Consider the following 18,738-nt stretch of genomic DNA (forward strand, 5'->3'; position numbering starts at 1 on the left):
CTTTTTGTACACTAGTACAAAAGTAACCTTTTTGTACTCTCACTGCTCTGTTGTGTGTGTGTGTGTGTGTGTGTGTGTGTGTGTGTGTGTGTGTGTGTGACACATAGCTTTGTTTTCCTTTAATCTAGTTTTGTTTTTTTGGAGAGGAATTAAGTGGCATAATTTATCATTTGCTTGCAAACTCTCCTAGAAGAGACGTGTTTTTTGTTTGCATTATTTGGTTGGGAAACCGCAGTCACTCGTAAGGGCCACATTCCCACTATGATACCGCTTTAAACAGTTGCAGCTTACCCCAAAGAATTCTGGGAAGTATAGTTCATTAAGGGTGCTGAGAGTTGTTAGGAGACTCCGCTCCCAGTGCTAAAACTCCCAGAGTGGCTTAACAATCAGACCTTCTTCCCAGGGAACTCTGGGAACTCAGGGAACACACCCCTCCTGAAGCCTCCAACCACCACCACATCTTGTGGCAGGGAGTTCCACTGGCTAATTATGTGCTTGTGTCCTGAATCTACTGTCGGTTCAGTCTGGGTGACCTAAAGTTTTAGTATTATATGAGAGGTGGGCAGAGAGAGAATTTTCTCTCTATTTCCTCTGCAACATTCAAGGCTTTAACAGTGCCCAGAAGCAGCCGGGAGAGGCTCCACCCATGTTTGCATGAGGGCTGCTGTCTGTGCCTTGTGTGACTGTGTGCACAAGGTGAGGGCTTAAGGTGACGTGTGTTTGTGTGTTCCTTGCCTCACCTCTGTTATCACACTGACTTTGCCATCCTCCCTCCGCTCTCTCTCTCTTCCAGGATACCTCCTCCTAGCCAGCTGCAGGTGGTTTATTATTATTTACTGCTTTGGCCCATCCAGAAGCCTTTTCTCCTCCTCCCTCTGTGGCAAAACGCGCACACACATCTAAACATCAACAGAAAGAGAGTGCCTCTGAGCATGATTTCAAGGTGAGCGGTAAGTCAGAATTTCACTGGACCAGCCAGAATTTCACCCTCCAGGCCAAACAGTCAACAAAGACCTGCGATAGCTCAGCTGGTACAGCGTGAGACTCTTAATCTCAGGGTTGTGGGTTTGAGTCCCACGTTGGGTGAAAGATTCCTCATTGGAGGGGGTTGGACTAGATGACTGTTGCGGTCCCTGCCAACTCTACAGTTTTGTGATTCTAAGAGCCTGGAGGGGTGGAAAGTGTGTTTTCACTGTATTGTTTGTTTGTTCATTTATTAATTATTGCATTTATATCCCACCTTTTTCTCCAAGGAGCTCAAGGTACATGGCTCTCCCCGCCCCCATTGAATTCCCACAACAATCCTGTGAGGTACGCTGGGCTGAGAGGCCATATCTGAGCTTCATGGTCCAGTGGGGATTCAAATCCTGGTCTCTCCCAGGTCATCATAGCTGCCAAGTTTTCCCTTTTCTCGCGAGGAAGCCTATTCAGCATAAGGGAAAATCCCTTAAAAAAAGGGATAACTTGGCAGCTATGCAGGTCATGGTCTGACGCTCTAACCACTACACCACACTGCCTCTCAATATTCATTCAACAGTGTATGCTTAGACCTGTGCCAAGGGGTAAATGCACAGGAATGACACTTTGCATGTACCTTGAAGCACTCTGTTCTCACACCCTTTTTAAAAAAAGCCCTTTTAAAAAAAAAGAGGCAATCTGCACGTGTTCAGGGGGATTTTTTTTTAAAAAAATGATGTATTATATTTCTATGCTGCTTTTCATTCAGGTGAATGGCAAAGCAGTTTACAAACAATATATAACAATAACATAATCTCTGGGATAGCTCAGCTGGTGGAGCATGAGACTTCATATCAGGGTCATGAGTTTGAGCCCCACCTTGGGGGGGGGGAATTCCTGCATTGCAGGGTTTGGACTAGATTACTCATGTGGTCCCTTCCAACTTCACAATTATATGATTCTATATGATAATTATAGGATATTGCAAATACAACATAAACTGCGTAGAATACTTAGCAAATCATCAGTAAATTATTAAATATGTATAGTCACTTCACCGAGGATCATGACACAAAACAACAAAAAAGGGAATGCAAAGTACATATTTAAATTTTTTTTAAAGGCACACTTGTTGTGCATATGCAGATGGGAGGTCTGGAGGAAGGGCGGCCGATTAGCCTAATAGATGCTAATAACAGCGATGGATAACAAGCCTCTTGTTTCCTTTCAATAGGTGCATGTTCAGATATACTTTATTCTTTTTTCCTTTTTTAAAAGCTAATTGGAAGACCCTCGAGGACTATAAAATAGGGTAAATTAACTACCCTATTTAGGCCACAAATATGTTTATGATGATGCAATATTAGTTATTATTTACATACAGAAGGTTATTTAGACGAATGAAAACGGGAAAATATCTGGTGGTCTCTGCCTCTAAGGTACAGGTAGGTAGCTGTGTTGGTCTGACGTAGTCGAAACAAAATTTAAAAAATTCCTTCCAGCAGCACCTTTGAGACCAACTAAGTTTGTCATTGGTATGAGCTTTCGTGTGCATGCACACTTCTTCAGATACAGGGTGGTAATAGAAACAATAGGTTCCCCCCATTTGAGATTAATATTGTTTTGGATTTCTTGGGCTGTGTTAGCTCAAGACGACCCTCCTCCATCTCTCTCCTCTCTAAGGTACACATGATTTGTGCGCTGTCCCCTTTAAGTCATGAGTGCCTCTATTTCTCAAGCTCAGAGAAGACCTCTTTCTTCTGGCTTCCCATCTCATTGGCAGGTCCTGGGGCGCATATAAAACCCTGGAGAACTGGCATGGCAGGGGGGAAAAGAGAAAGATGGACCCTAACCTGTGTTTGCAGGAGGAGCAAAAGTTTCCCCCTCGGGGCTGGGGCTGCAAAGAGCCCGCAGGCGGAAGGAAGGGCAAAGGGTTAACTCCGAGGAGGATCTAAACGCAGGGCGGCTGTTCCTGGTTTATTTGGTGTCAGGAGAGGAGGAGGCTGGAGCAGAGAAGAGGAAGAAAGGGGAAAAGGCTGGGAAGCAGCCATCAAGCCAGGAGGTGCAAAAGGTGGCTTTTGGTTCTGCACAGGGACACCTGATGTCCTGGTTAATTTCACCCTTGTCCACCGCCCTGAAACTCCAGGGCAGAAGCAACACTGGGGGGAAACTGAGGAACTGAGCTGATGGGAGAGTGGCTTGCTCCCTCTTCTGTGAAAAGGTACGTTTTGTGGGGGCTTGTTTGTTTGATTTTTGCCTCCTCCCTCCCTTTTTATGAATGGATTTCAGGTGATGATGCTCTCCTGCTCCCTTGGCAGCAAAACAAAGTTTTAATTATTATTACGGTATTTTTTGGTGTGGGGGGGGACCCCAGAGGTTTGAGGGTGGCCGGGAGTCACAGCTTCTGACCTGCCTGGATTGGAAGCTCTTCCTCCTTAAGATCAGCCATGCAGGGCGGGTTGGAGCAAAGGCACTCTGCACGTGCCCAGAGGTTTTTCTGATGACAGCTCCACGGGGGTTTGCTTCAGTCCTGACTCTCTTTCAGCACCAAGGCTCAGCTCTACAGCATGTGGAAAAGGATGGTTGTGTCTCTCTGAGCATGGGCAGAGTTCTTTTCACAGAGTGAGCTTCATTCTCTAATGAGAGGTGTAGGTCATGCATTGTCAGGCTGAGGTAGACAGTACCTGAATATGTGTTTGGAAAGATTTTATCCTCCCCGGTGGTTTGTGGGTCTGTGATTATTATTATTTTTAACTGGTTCTTTGGCAATGTTCCTGATCTGTTGTTGTCAGAGGTTTGTTGTTAGTTGGTCTTTAAGGTGCTACTGAAGGAATTTTTTTTATTTTGTTTCGACTCAGACCAATACTGCTACCTACCTGTAACTAGAGGTTTGTTGTGGTTGCTTAAAAAGCTTCCTTCTCAGCTGTTCCCCTGTCTTCAAGATTTTCACCTAGTTACTTCCTCTCTAACCTTTACCCTGTGCCCTGGGACTGTAAAGCAGAGTTTGCATCCTGTTGGCTTTTGGAAATAAGCTGATGCCAGCTTGCTGTGGAGGGAAATGCACTCTGCACATGCTAATGCACTTTTTTCCTCCACACTGATGCTGAAGATAATCTGCTTTCTTTCCCCAAGGCAGGTGGTGGTGGCGGGGAGAGAATAGGAAAGCTTTAGGGCATAGCTGCCAAGGTTTTTTTTAAAGGGATTTTCCATTATGCTGAATAGGCTTCCTCGCGAGAAAAGGGAAAACTTGGCAGCTATGCTTTAGGGTATTTGATACGAGGCAAGCCTAAAGAATCAGGCCACGCTTGATTTCATTGGTTCATTTTAAGACTGCTGCTTTTCATAGCTGCTTTTCATAGCTCAGTAGCTCTCGCAAGTGGTGTACAAATTCCAGAATGTAAGGACATTCGAGACAGTCACCCCTTGAAAAATGAACAAGGAGAAATTAATCCAAACATGGCAGTTAATAAAAGTCACATGAAAGATGGAGCAAGCTTGTTTGCTGCTGCTCCAGGGGGGTAGGACGTGAACAATGGATTCAAATGACAGGAAAGGCGATTCCAGCTAAAAGTTAGGAAGAACTTTCTGATGGTGAGAGCTGTTTGACAGTCTCTCTTGGAAGGTGGAGGGCTCTCTCCTACATTGGAGGTTTCTAACCAGAGGTTGGATGGCCATCTCTTAGGGGATTCCTGCATTGCAGGGGGTTGGACTAGATGACCCACAGAGTCCCTTCCATGTCTGCAATTCCATAAGAACAAATGCTGTACTACATAGATGGGTTATTAGCCTGACCCAGCAGGCTCCTCTTATGTTCTTATATGCTGCAACTGCAGCATCCTGTGAGGGACAGGTAGCCATCCAGCCATATTTCCAACTCCTCCTCCTCCTCCTCCTCCTCCTCCTCCTACTGTGGTCTAAACCACTGAGCCTCCTGGGCTTGCCGATCAGAAGGTTGGCGGTTCAAATCTGCACAACGGGGTGAGCTCCTGTTGGTCTGTCCCAGCTCCTACCTACCTAGCAGTTCGAAAGCACGCCAGTGTAAGTACCATAGATAAACCTGCGACAGGAAGGTAAACGGCATTTCCGTGTGCTCTGGCTTCCGTCACGGTGTTCTATTGCGCCAGAAGCGGTTTAGTCCTGCTGGCCACATGACCCAGAAAGCTATCTGTGGACAAACACCGGCTCCCTCAGCCTGAAAGCGTGATGAGTGCTGCAACTGCATAGTCGCCTTTGACTGGACTTAACTGTCTAGGGGTCCTTTACCTTTACTTTACTACTACTACTACTACTACTACTACTACTACTAATTTTATTATTTATATGCTGCGCATCTGACTGGGTTGCCTCAGCCACTCTGGGATGCTTCCAGCAAAATATAAAAACACCACAAAGCATCAAACATTGAAAAAAAAACCTTCCCTATACAAGGCTGCCTTCAGGTGTCTTCTAAAAGCTATATAGTTATTTATCTCCTTGGCATGGAGGGTGTTCCACAGGAGCCCCACCCACCAGTCACTAGAGACACTTCCAAACAGCTTTTGCAGTTAGGAATCATCTCAGGTTGATTTGAAATCTGCTTCCTGGCAATTTCCGCCCACTGGGTCTCCTCCTGGCTTTTGGATCAACAGAGAGCAGGACGGCTCCACCTTTTGCATGACCCAGGTCTCTAGGTAGTTGAAGGCAAGCTGCTTTGCCTACCCTACCCTCATCTCCTCTTCCCCGGGCTAAACCTACCCCAGGCAAATATTTCAGCGTTTCCTCTCTTAGGATGGGGTTTTCCAGTCGCCTCTGCTTCTGTTTGCCATTTTAAAATTCTGACATGAGTTCTGTTTAAACTGAATGTTTGGCTCTTTCAGTGTTAAGAGATATTGACCCATGAGAGATATTGGCCTTTCATTTCTTTTCTTTTCTTTTAAATAGGCTGTGCACACATTAGATTAGCTGTCGCTTGAAGATAATCCTGGGGGTGCAAATTTAGAGCACTGGGGTTTTCTTCTTGAGGGTTTTCAGTTTTGAATAAAAAAGCAAGGCTAAGGTCTCGGCACCACTTTACACCATTTTGTGGCTCCTCTGGTGAATGGTTTTACTCTGTTGTGTGGGCAGAAGATGAGGGCAGAAGAGCAGCCCTCACAGCAAATCACACTTGGGGACATTTGAGGTTACCATAATGCTTCTCTTCTTCTCTTCTGATTTGAATCTGGACCTCATTTGCTTACTAATGGGGGGGAAATGTTTCCCTGCGAAAGACCTTTAGAAATGGAAATCTGGTTGCTTGGGCAACTGAGGTCCTTGTTCTCCACAGCTAAGTGGGCCCACTTTCCTGTGGGGTTCACCCCCTGGTGAATTTTTTGCATTCTCCTCGAATCATCCTTAGGAATAACCACCTCCATGCTGCCTCCAAGGATGGGGACCTGCATTGGAGAAGGGCATAGTTTTGTTGGCTTTGTCTGGTGGTAAAACAAAGTTTTTAAAAAACCACATCCGCTGCTCCTAGAGGTCTTAAGACAAGAGATTTAGAGTTGCCACGCAATTATAATGGTTGGCCGTGTTTTCGACACTCTTCATTTTACCTGTACAGTTTCATAAACATTATATACTGCTTGATTGTAAAAATAACCCAAAAAAACTCAAAGTGGTTTACAAAAAAACTGCCCATAAAATTATCAATAAGAAAAATTTAACAACAATAATCTAAAACTTCCAAAAAGCTAAAATAGCAAGAGGCCAAAAACAGATTAAAACTAAACTTTTGTTTAGGCTTGTCTAAACAAAAATGTTTTTAGCTGGCGCCGAAATGAGTACAGTTTCCTATTGGAGAGGGAGCCATACCATCTGTTTTAGAATCAGAGAATCGTAGAGCTGGAAGGGGACCTGAGGGTCATCTAGTCCAACCCCCCGCAATGCAAGAATCACAGATAAAGAATCTCTGACAGACGGTCATCCAACCTGTTTGAAAACCTCCAATGAAGAAGAGTCCACCACCTCCCGAGGGAGTCTGTTCCACTGTTGAAAAGCTCCTGCCACCATAACGTTCTTCCTCATGTTTAGTCAAAATTTTGTTTCTTCTAATTTGAATCCATTGGTTTGAGTTCTTCTCTCTGAAGCAGCAGAACGCAAACTCGCTTCTTCTTCCATGGGACAGCTCTGCAGATATCTGATGGCGGCTATCATACAACCTGTCTTGCATGAAGCAAGTCCCCAGGTTGGATTCTGGCACTGCCAATTAAAATAGGGTTGCCATATGTCCAGAATTTTGTACCTGGACATTTTTTTGGGATGAGATGGGCCCCGTAGCCTGGCTCTGTATAAAGCAGTGCGATAGATAGGGTGGCATTGTTTTGGCATTGTCCATAAAAACAAACAGGGACCCAGGGTGGCGCTGTGGGTTAAACCACAGAGTCTAGGGCTTGCTGATCAGAAGATTGGCGGTTCGAATCCCTGCAACGGGGTGAGCTCCTGTTGTTTGGTCCCAGCTCCTGCCCACTTAGCAGTTCGAAAGCACATCTCAAATCATCTCAAAAAGTAGCTATTGTGTTATTAAATTAGTAAAACACACACAAACTTCTGGAGTCATTTTGATTGTACAGGGATCCATTTCCCCACATGCACTTAAACTTGGATGGGGTAGGAGGGTGGGGGGCTTTACATACCTTTTTTATTGTTTGGCTGTTAAGTATGACCTCAGACTTGTAGGACGATTTAAGTGGATTTATAATCACCTACAAAGCAAATTGAGTCAGAGCCAGGTGGCGCTGTGGGTTAAACCACAGAGCCTAGGGCTTGCTAATCAGAAGGTCAGCGGTTCGAATCACTGCAACGGGGTGAGCTCCTGTTGTTCGGTCCCAGCTCCTGCCCACTTAGCATTTCGAAAGCACATAAAAGTGCAAGTAGATAAATAGGGACCGCTCTGGCGGGAAGTTAAACAGCGTTTCCGTGAGCTGCTCTGGCTCGCCAGAAGCAGCTTTGTCATGCTGGCCACATGACCCGGAAGCTGTCTGCGGACAAACGCCGGCTCCCTTGGCCTATAGAGCGAGATGAGTGCCGCAACCCCAGAGTCGGACACGACTGGACCTGATGGTCAGGGGGCCCTTTACCTTTACCTTTATAAAAACAAAGAGGAGAGATTTGCTCGTAAAATCTGCATATGGTGATTTATATGTACAGAGGCAAACTTAAACAGGACTATACTGTAGTAAATCTCAGCAGGGGAAGACGTCTGTGGCCTGCATGGCTGCTCAATTTGCCATCCAGGTGCTGCTGCCTCTATATGGGCAATGCCAAGGCTACCGCTCTCCACTTCCTGCGGTTCTTGGCCTTTATTTTAAACCGCTCTTGGACTTGGCGGGCCTTCAAAGATGTAAAGTGCCCCTGTAAAGTAGGTCAGCACTTCACTCTGTTTGCACGTTCAGCAATAATAAAACAATTAAAATACTGGCACAGTAGTAAGGGCAACATTTAAATGCATTAGTATTTGTATTTTACGGCGCTTACTCTGCTGAAGTCCAGCTGGTGTAGTTGGCATTTACAGACAGCCTACAAATCTTTAACAGTATTACCATAGGAGAAAAGTGGGGAGGGTTTGTTGGAAGATCCAGGATGGATGAAAGAACGCCTTTCCTCATGCAACACAAAGTTAAACTGTGGAACTCTCTTCCACAGGAGGCAGATGGCCACCAACTTGGTTGGCTTTAAAAGAGAATTGGGCAGATTTGTGGAGGAGGAAGTTGTCGGCGGCTGCAAGCCACAATGGCTATGCTTTGCCTCCACAATCAGAGGCAGCAATGCTTCTGAAGACCAGTTGCTGGAAGCCACAGGAGGGGAGAGGGCTCTTGTGTTTGAATCTTGTAAACTGCCTTGTGTATAACAATGTAGAAAGTCGGCATAAAGGTAAAGGGACCCCTGAGCATTAGGTCAAGTCGCGGACGACTCTGGGGTTGCGGCGCTCATCTTGCTTTACTGGCAGAGGGAGCAGGCGTCCAGCTTCCAGGTCATGTGGCCAGCATGACTAAGCCACTTCTGGCAAACCAGAGCCGTTTACCTTCCCGCCGCAGCTGTACCTGTTTATCTACTTGCACTTTGACGTGCTTTCGAACTGCTAGGTTGGCAGGAGCTGGGACCGAGCAAAAGTCGCGGGGATTCGAACCGCTGACCTTCTGATCAGCAAGCCCTAGGCTCTGTGGTTTAGACCACAGCACCACCTACGTCCCTTAGAAAGTTGGCATAGTGCATGCACACGAAAGCTCATACCAAAATAAAAACTTAGTTGGTCTTTAAGGTGCTACTGAAGGAATTTTTTTATAGTACAAACTGAAAGTGAAATGAAGCCTGTGCCCTAAGGAGGTTAGGATCTAAGCCAGGAGTTGCTACCTTTTCGGGTATGTCAGCAGCATTGTTTTTTGGGGGTCGGTGGCCCCTCCTGTCAGTTCTCTCACCTGGATTAACCTCTCCCTGAAAAACAGAAGTAGAGGAAATGGATGGACAGACACACACACACCACTTTTCCACAGGATCTGGCCCAGCGTCTCATCCAGTAGTATTCATCTGAGCCGCAAAAAGACCACAGAGCTGAAAGAGGGACAGAGAGTCCCTCTTCCCCATGTCCTCCTTCAGCTCTGGATACTTTTTAAAGCAGGCATCCCCAAACTGCGGCCCTCCAGATGTTTTCGCCTACAACTCCCATGATCCCTAGCTAACAGGACCAGTGGTCAGGGATGATGGGAATTGTAGTCCAAAACATCTGGAGGGCCGAAGTTTGGGGATGCCTGTTTTAAAGGGAGGAAAAAGTAGTCCTTTTCAGCATCTCATGACTCAGAGTCTTCGTGGATGCTGGACCGGACCTCAAGGGTACCACTGCACCCACGGGTGCCAGGTTGGGACACAACTGAAAGAGGACGGGCAGGAGATAAGGCAGGGTAATAAGGGACTGTCATTCCTGTTGTGCATCAGTGGCCTGTTCTCAGTTAATGCTGCTGGTTCAAATGGTGTGACCCTGGTGATGTGGTTGCAAAAAGCCTCTTGATTTCCTGCTCCTTTTTACTCTGGTAACAATGCGAATAGCCTGCAAAAACTGAGGAGCCGTAGCTCGTTGGTAGAGCATTTGCCTTGCACGCAGAAGGTTGCTAGGTTCAATCTCCAGCGCCTCCAGGTATGTGTTGGAGGGGAGTCCAGCCTGACACCCTGGAGAGCTGCTGCCGGTCAGTGCAGACAGTATTGAGCTAAATGGACCCAATGGTCTGACTCAGTATAAGGGAGCTTCCTGTCTTCTCCTGTATGCTATGCCTCCCTCCAAACCCAGACAGTTTCCCCAAGGTGTGCTTCCTTTGGGGGGGAGTTGAGCGCTTGCAGTCTACCCGCTTTACATTAGCCTCCTCTTGTGGTGGTGGGGTTAACAGGGCAAAGATTTTCGTCGCAGGGCACAGATCCCAAGCGGCACACGCCAGTCAGAAACGAGCAGGGTGATGATCGTGGCAGTGGCATTGTGAGTTGGTGTTGCAAGGAAGTAGGTGAAGAATGCTTTGGCGATCTGCGGCGAGGAGTGGTGAATACTGGCCTCCTCCTCCTCCTCTGCTGTCCGTTATCTACAAGGCCTGGCTTCCCTTAATCCTGCCAGCGTTTTGATTTGAGATTTTTCAGGCATGATGCATCAGCATTCAACAACAACTGCAGTGTCAGGGAGTAACTCTCTCTTACACGTGGATCTGTTGTGTGTGAAGCAATGGAGGGGCACAGTTTCTGCCTGGCTGCTTATCTCTCCGTTCTAAGCCAGCCTTGCAAATTCTTGCCTTGTCACCTGTAGCGTTAGAATCCTGCAAAGGAGGAAACAAGCTGGAAGAGAGCTAATTTTATTCCCCCCCTTTTCTGGCCGGTGGTGTGTGCCACAAATAACTAGCATAGTTGCATCTGGCCTCCTGGACTTGTGGGGCACCTCCCCTGCATTCTAGAATACGCCTACGTTATCCAGGGTATAAACAGGAAACAGTTGCTTGATTCTATCGAGAGCAGTGTTTTAGCCTCGCACAACAACCCTGTGAGGTAGGCTAGGTTGGGAAATTATGACCACCCAGGACCAAGTCAAGTCATTTCTCGAACATTGATTTCCTGCATCCAAGCACAATACAGACGCGGCTAGCATATCAAGCTGCCACAAGTCAGGAGTGTAGTTAACTCATGGCAGTGAACCAAGCCCCATAAACTGAGAAAAAGCAGTGCCTACGAGCCTGGAAACTAAAAAAAAAAACCCTGATGATAACTTTATTTTATTTATCCACCCTTCCAGGGTGAGTCACAACAATTTATAAGAGCTGTTCAGCAGTGGAACTGGACTCTTTTGAAATGTGGTGGGGTGGACTCTCCTTCATTGAAGGTTTTAACCAGGTGTTGGGTGGCCTTCTGTCAGAGATTCTTTAGCCATAATCCCTGCATTGCAGGGGGTTGGACTAGATGACCCTCGGGGTCCCTTCCAACTCTACAATTCTCTGATTCTAGGGCTTTCTCCTTCCTTATCTCTGAATTCCACTCACCACCCTCTTTCAATATTTTTGTTCTTTCTTTTGACATTCCTTGAGCCTAGGCTTCAAGAGTTATTTACATTCCGGCAGAAGTGAGAGTTTTATTATGTACTTTTCCTCCTCTTGCCTGGCATATTTCTCTATTGCCCCCCAGCCCCCCTTTTTTGTATTGCAACACAGATTTCTTGGCCACCCCTACCTCTTGCAGGAGATGGGTGGGCTGGTTTGGTCAGACCTGCTGTTGGTTTCTTAATTCTTTTCTTGTTGCGTTGAATTTGTCTGGAAGGCTGATGAAAGCTCAGGGACCATTGCGGCTGATCGTTGGTGATCAACCTGTCCCATTAGAAGAATAGAATTGTAGATCTGGAGGGGACCCCATTAGATTTCCTCAAGCCCAAGCAGTGTGTGGCTCCAATGATTTGGGATTTACAGTCCCTCTGATACACTATAAACACACACACACACACGGGTATTTCTTTCCCCCTGTGGCAAATATCTCAATTAACATACTCTCCAGGATCAGAGGCAATATTTCTCCAAGTTTCAGTTGCTGAGTTCCAGAAGCTTGCAGGCTCCCTGAGAGGCACATGGCTGGCCACTTTCGAAATCAGGGTGCCATGCTGTGGTGGAGCTGGGCTTTGCTAGCTTATCATTTTATGCCCCACTCCTGCCTTTGGGGCATGCCTAGTTGTCATTATTGGGGTGAGTGCCAATCGTTTGAAACCAGTTCTGCTGTTGTGGTTTCCTTCCAAGACCCTCAAGGATGATACTCTTGCCGTGGTTCTCTTTTTACTGGAGGTCCTTAACCCAGCAGTTCCCAGCCACTGGGATCAGAAAGAGTCGCTATATGAGTTAAACAAAGTCACGAGAAGCTCCTTCAGGGGGGAGTCTGCCTGCTGCATCTCTGTGTGAGTTGCTGATCTCCCAATCAGCCTTCGCTGGATGGATAATTCTGTGTCTCTGTGCACCAGGAATATGTGGGTCATTCAATGACTCCTGATTCGGCCTCCTCTGCTGTCACAGAAGACAGTGAGCAGGTGAAAGTCTGTGGATGAGTGGTAGGAAACATGCTTTGTGTGCAGAAGGTTCCAGGTTCAATCCCTAGAAGCATCTCCAGGTAGGGACGGGACACACTCCTGCCTGAATCCTGTTGCCACTCAGAATAGTGAGCTAGATGGACCCAATGGCTTGACTTGCTGTGAAGTGGCTTCAGATGACCCTATGACTACTTATCGGTTCTCGGTATGAGTCACCACCCTGGGGAATGCCCCTGTCCAATCAGGAGGCATGTCCAGGTTAGCAGCTTGGGTAGATGCACTATAAGTGTGACTTTCCCCTCTCTCCCAGGACTGGCAATTCTTACTCTTAAATGCAAATCTTGAAGGGTGTCTCTTAAATTTACATAGGGGAACCAAAATACTGCAAGCACTTCAGTGATGAGATATTTTGAGGGCAACTCTGGTCTGAAAGCAGCCAAATGTCTCAAAGCGACTTTGAAAAGCCTGGATGTAGCAGGAAAGGCATGGAAGGAAGTCTCCTCCTTGTTTGGTTGGATGGAGAATTAAAATAGCTCGTTATCGTGTATGGCTTTTGCTACAAAGGAATGATAGAAATGTAAAGCGACTGACCAAGAATCATGAGTTCAGCTTGGAACAATCTTAAAACTGTGTTCGCTTCTTGGCTGTTGTTGTTGTTGTTGTTGTTGTTGTTGTTAAACTCCTGATTGGATTTTCCTTGCCCCAGCGTGAGCTCAACAGGCCCTTGCAAATTTGTTAGGTCGGTGGACAATCATTACTTTATCTATTTTAATATGTTGCCATCCTGCCCTTTCTCACAAGCTTTGTGGCCAGGGATTTGAACCCAGGCCTCCCTGGTCCTAATCCAATACTCTACACTGCACTGGCTCTACATTTTAGAAGTTTTGCTCTCACATTTTAGAAGCCTAGGTATTCTCACATGGGGTCCGTACCTGATGCACACTTCTTGGGAAATAAGCCCCCATGAAACCCCAGATATTTGGGGACTGGCAATTGTACAGTTGTAGGAAAATGCACTTTGCTGGTGTTCAGAGGCACACCTGCCCATATAAACAGTTCACACTCATTCAGGACAGGCCCCCTAGTAAGATCTCTGACTCAATTTGCTTTGTAAAGGTGAAGGGGCCCCTGACCATCAGGTCCAGTAGTGTCCGACTCTGGGGTTGCGGTGCTCATCTCGCTCTATAGGCCGAGGGAGCCGGCGTTTGTCCGCGGACAGCTTCCTGGTCATGTGGCCAGCATGACAAAACTGCTTCTGGCAAACCAGAGCAGCGCACGGAAACGCCGTTTACCTTCCCGCCGGAGCGGTTCCTATTTATCTACTTGCACTTTGACGCGCTTTTGAACTGCTAGGTGGGCAGGAGCTGGGACCGAGCAACGGGAGCTCACCCGTTGCAGGAATTCGAACCGCTGACCTTCTGATCAGCAAGCCCTAGACTCTGTGGTTTAACCCACAGCGCCACCTGGCTCTGACTTAATTTGCTTTGTAGGTGATTGTAAATCCACTTAAATTGTCCTACAAGTCTGAGGTCATACTTAACAGCCAAACAATAAAAAAGGTATGTAAAGCCCCACCCACCCCATCCAAATTTAAGTGCATGTGGGAAAATGGATCCCTGTACAATCAAAATGACTCCAGAAGTTTGTGTGTGTTTTACTAATTTAATAACACAATAGCTACTTTTTGAGATGGTTTAAGTTGATAAAGAAGTGTTAGCCAATCCAGTATTGTTGTTCGCTTTTAGATTTCCATACAAAGAACAAAACAATAAATCAATGCAAAGCTTAAAAAGCGCATAACATCAGTGGGCACCTCTAGACTGTCTGTATTTTGCAGGAGGGATTCAGCCTCTTCACAGATCTTTGGGATTCCACATTTAAAGTGTTCTATGCCTGTGTACACACCATTAATTCAAAGCATGCTTAAAGCGCACAATTTCCCTGCAAAGAATGCTAGGAACCATAGTTTGTTACGGGTGCTGGAATAGTCACTCTATGGTGGGTGTGCTGTACAGGGCAAGCAAAAAACCTCTTGTATCCCTGCTTACAGGGACCCAGGTGGCACTGTGGTTAAACCACAGAGTCTAGGGCTTGCTGATCAGAAGGTTGGCGGTTCGAATCCCTGCAACGGGGTGAGCTCCCGTTGCTCGGTCCCAGCTCCTGCCAGCCTAGCAGTTCGAAAGCACATCAAAGTGCAAGTAGATAAATAGCGACTTCTCCGGCGGGAAGGTAAGCGGTGTTTCCATGTGCTGCTCTGGTTTGCCAGAAGCGGCTTTGTCATGCTGGCCACATGACCTGGAAACTATACACCGGCTCCCTCGGCCTATAGAGCGAGATGAGCGCGCAACCCCAGAGTCGGTCACGACTGGACCTAATGGTCAGGGGTCCCTTTACCTTTACCTTTATCCCTGCTTACAAAACACGTGACAAGCAGAAAACCTCTCAGACCTGTGCATTTTAGGCATGGCACAAGCAAGGTGTGGATGAGCCCTCATGGCTTGCTTTTCCTTCCCCAAGGAAAGTTTTTTTTCTATTGCAGAGAGAGATCCAGAGGGATATACTGGCTCTCCCTTCCCCTCTGCCTGCCATTCCCTTCTCCAGGTGCCCAGCCTGGCGGCATGGCTCCGCTTTGTTATGTACACTTGCCGAGGTTCCCATGGAAGCGCTTCCTCCAAAAGTGGTCAGAGTTGACTCCCTTCCCCCTCTCCTTGGTGCTGAGATCACCCCCGCCTTCTGACCTCATACTTCATTATTTAAAAAAAGGATAACACACAACTCTGGAACGCAAAATGATTAACTAGGTGTGTTTTTTTGTTTTGTTTTTTGCTTTCTTATCAAGCGCCCCTCCTCTCTCCCAGAACAGCTTTTCTCTACGGGGCTGGTGCCAGGAGTCAGCATGATGGAGCCCTCACAGATAAACCTTCACACCATACATTTAAGGTGCCACTTTGAACAGTCTGAGTGATATAGCCAAGAGTCCCCATTGGAGACCCATATTCCCCTTACAGAGTTATTGTTAAACCATTGGAGCCATTCATCTTTGTGAATTTGTCCAGTCCTTTCTTAAAGCTATCCAAGTTGGTGGTCATCACTGTCTCCTGTGGGAGGGAGTTCCACAGTTTAACTAAAGAAGCCCTGTTTTGATCTCCTGGGAACAACATGCCAAGCTTGCCTTAACTTGGAGCCCCCAGTGTGCTCCCAGTTGGAACCCTCTCAACACACGCACGCACACTCACCAGTGATTAGATTATTGGACTAGGACCTGGGAGACGAGGGTTCAAATCTTCACTCAGCCATGAAGCTCACTGGGTGGTGTCCTTGGGCCAATCATTGCCTCTTAGCCTAACCTACCTGACAGGGTTGTTGTTGTTGGGATTAAATGAGGATGGGGAGAATCGTGGACGTCACACTGAGCTGCTCGGAGAAAGAGGTGGGATAGAAGTGCGACAAATTATTATTAATAATAATATTGGCAAGCTCACCTCTCCTTTCTTAATTATCAGAACCAGGGCCAGGATTGCGGAGGAAATGGAGAAACGAAGACGTGGATTTTGAGAAGAGGTACTTGGAGGGGAAGTGGAGAATCAGGAGGGCAGTGGCTGAAGCAGGCCGAAGGAGGCCAACGGTGGGGCAGCCAAGAGCCGCTTTCTGCCCATCTTCCTTCCTCCTTTTAGCTTCTTTACAGCCAAGAGAACCTGAAATAATAGCACCGAGAGGTTCTCTCCTCGAGAAGATGTCTGCCCTCCTGGCTGCCATGGTCCTCCTCCTCCATTTCTGAACTGTTGGCTCCCTGATCTTCTGGAGTATTTAGTGCTGATGGTGCAGGAGATAAAGGGTTAAAAAAGGACAGTTCCCACCAGCTGACTGTGCCTGGGGGGGGGGGGCAAAGTGGAAACAGGAAAGAAGCTGAGATCATCCTGTTTCCTTTTCTACCCTGAGCCATCCCAGGGATAGCTGCAATCCTGCCCACAACTTATCCTCGTACTCTGCGGAAGGCACTGGCTGGGAGAGCAGCATAGCAGGTGAGCTTTGGCCACTAGGGCAGGCTTCCTCCTGAAGCTGTGGGGGGTTGGGGTTCAGGCCTCCTGGAAGATGCAACTATTGTATCCATCCATGGCCACATCCACACTACATTTCCTGTAAAGCGGTCTCATGCCTCTTTAAAACAAGTCATGGCTCCCCCACTAGCAATTTATGGGAGCTGTAGTTAAGTGTGCTGGGAATTGTAGCTCTAGGCCAGGCATCCCCAAACTTTGGCCCTCCAGATGTTTTGGACTACAACTCCCATCTTCCCCAACCAATGGTCCTGTTAGCTAGGGATCATGGGAGTTGTAGGCCAAAACATCTGGAGGGCCGCAGTTGGGGGATGCCTGCTCTAGGCGTGTTCACGCCCTACATTTTAAGCAGTATCATAGCACTTTTAATAGTCATGGCATCCCCCAAAGAACTCTGGGAGCTGTAGTATGTTAAGGGTGCTGAGAGTTGTGTGGAGACCCCCCTACTCCTCCCAAAGAGCTACAATTCCCAGAGTTCCCTGGGAAAGAGGGATTGATTATTAAACCACTCTAGGAATTGTAGCTCTGGGAAGGGAATGGGGGGTGTGTCTCCTAACAACTAAGCACCCTTACCAAACTACAACTCCCAGGAGAAGCCGTAACGGTTTAAAGTGGTATCACAGCGCTTTAAATATATGGTGTGTATGTGGTGCTTCATTCAGAAAGGCTAACTCTCTGCCCAAGGAGTCTACACTTTTAAATTTTTTGACTGTGGTGAAAAAAGGGGGGGGGGAGAAGAGGCAAGGGCAACGTTCCATGGAGGCAGGGGAGGTGTCAGTACCGCAAGGGGGTAAGCAGTCACCCAAGTGTTTAGACCAGCCCTTTCAAACGTGTTTCCTTCCAGCTGTTTTGGACTACAACTCCCATCACCCCCAGCTAGCAGGGCACCACGCTGGGGAAGGCTGGTTTAGACATACGCAGGTATAGTTTCATTTTTAACCTCTCTTGCAAGCCTGAGCTTTGGCCCCCTGACCTTTCCTCCTGCAACTGTTGGATACTCAAGTATGCTACTATCTTTAATCATTTTTGCGTTATCATTTGGTGATTGTTTTGAATTAATTAAAACTGTTTGGGTTGGATATCCTGCCTTGTGAGGTCTTTGCCCTAAAATGCAGCCCTAGGAATCCCAATCATTATAAATAAATGTATAAAGCAATGTACGGTCTATGCAATGTCATGGGCTTGTTTTCCTTGTTGGGAAATTTGCAACTTTTGGGGTGACCCAACAGGTTCTGCCTTGGGCACTACCTTCATCCTTGCCATCCCGACAGGTGCACTCTTGCTAGGCCCTTGTTGGAGACACAGTTCCTCCAAAACTATGTTCACATCTGACCCCAGCTGGGTTAGAAAGCTGTTTAAGTGCAAGATCAAAGCCAAAGGATTGTTTGAGCAGGGGTTTATGACGGGCATCTCCTTGCTGTACAGATTTGGTGCTATGGCTGGGTTAACAAAAGATGTTTTATTTCTAACAACTTGCCTGACCGCACCCCCAATCCCAAATCTTCCCAAGTGGAGAAATGCTTAGATCAGGGGTGTCAAACTCAAATTCATCGGGGGCCGCATCAGCAGTTTGGTCACCCTCAAAGGGCCGGTTGTGTCTGCAGGACTGTGTGTCCACTCTTTATTATCATAAATTATTGTCACTGCATTCAATTATTACTGTTTTTTGTAATAATGTAAGCTCATTCCCGCCCCCACGCGGATCACATTCCTGCGTCGTGGCGCGTGTGTGGGAGGGGATGTAAACGAGGGAAATTTGAACAAAAGGTGGGGATCGACGGCTTCCGGGGGGGGGGGCTCAACTAAACCTTCGGCAGGAAGGAGAAAGCCACTGCTGGGATTAAAAACCTGCAGATGGAAAGAGGGCTTCCCTCTCCCGCCCTGCGCACACCCAAACCCCGCTAGGCAGGATGCCACACGCTGCAACCCACCCCATGCTTTGGAGAGTGGCAGGAACATGCGGTGCAGCGCCAACTCCCTGCTTTGCTTTTGCATCCTCCCTCCTCAGCGCCAGAGTCCCTTCCCCTCGCGCTGAGGGAGGGCAGCGGATTTCCCGAGGAGGAAGGCGGCGGCAGCCCCAGCGGACGTGCATCTTCGCCTCAGAGCTGCTCTTCCCCCCACCCGCGCTGTTGTCGTCTTCGCCGCCGCCTCTCCCTACCAGGACTGCAGGCAGAGGAGGCT

The 18,738-nt window shown here is 47.4% G+C and overlaps 1 protein-coding gene across 3 annotated transcripts in view; it reads left to right on the forward strand.

The window, feature by feature from the left end:
• The first annotated feature begins 2,674 nt into the window (after positions 1 to 2,674).
• Positions 2,675 to 18,738, forward strand: part of ARHGEF2 (Rho/Rac guanine nucleotide exchange factor 2) — a 120,313-nt gene continuing 104,249 nt past the window's right edge. For 2 of the 3 annotated variants that reach the window (XM_060269558.2, XM_060269553.2), the window contains exons 1-2: positions 2,960 to 3,178; positions 16,006 to 16,524. The gene's annotated coding sequence lies outside the window, so the exon portion shown is untranslated. Of the gene's footprint in view, positions 3,179 to 16,005; positions 16,525 to 18,738 lie in introns of all 3 variants that reach the window. The other variant, XM_060269556.2, reaches the window with a different exon arrangement.

This window comes from Zootoca vivipara, chromosome 16 (assembly GCF_965207765.1).
Source record: "Zootoca vivipara chromosome 16, rZooViv2.hap1.1, whole genome shotgun sequence".
Classification (NCBI taxonomy): domain Eukaryota; kingdom Metazoa; phylum Chordata; class Lepidosauria; order Squamata; family Lacertidae; genus Zootoca; species Zootoca vivipara.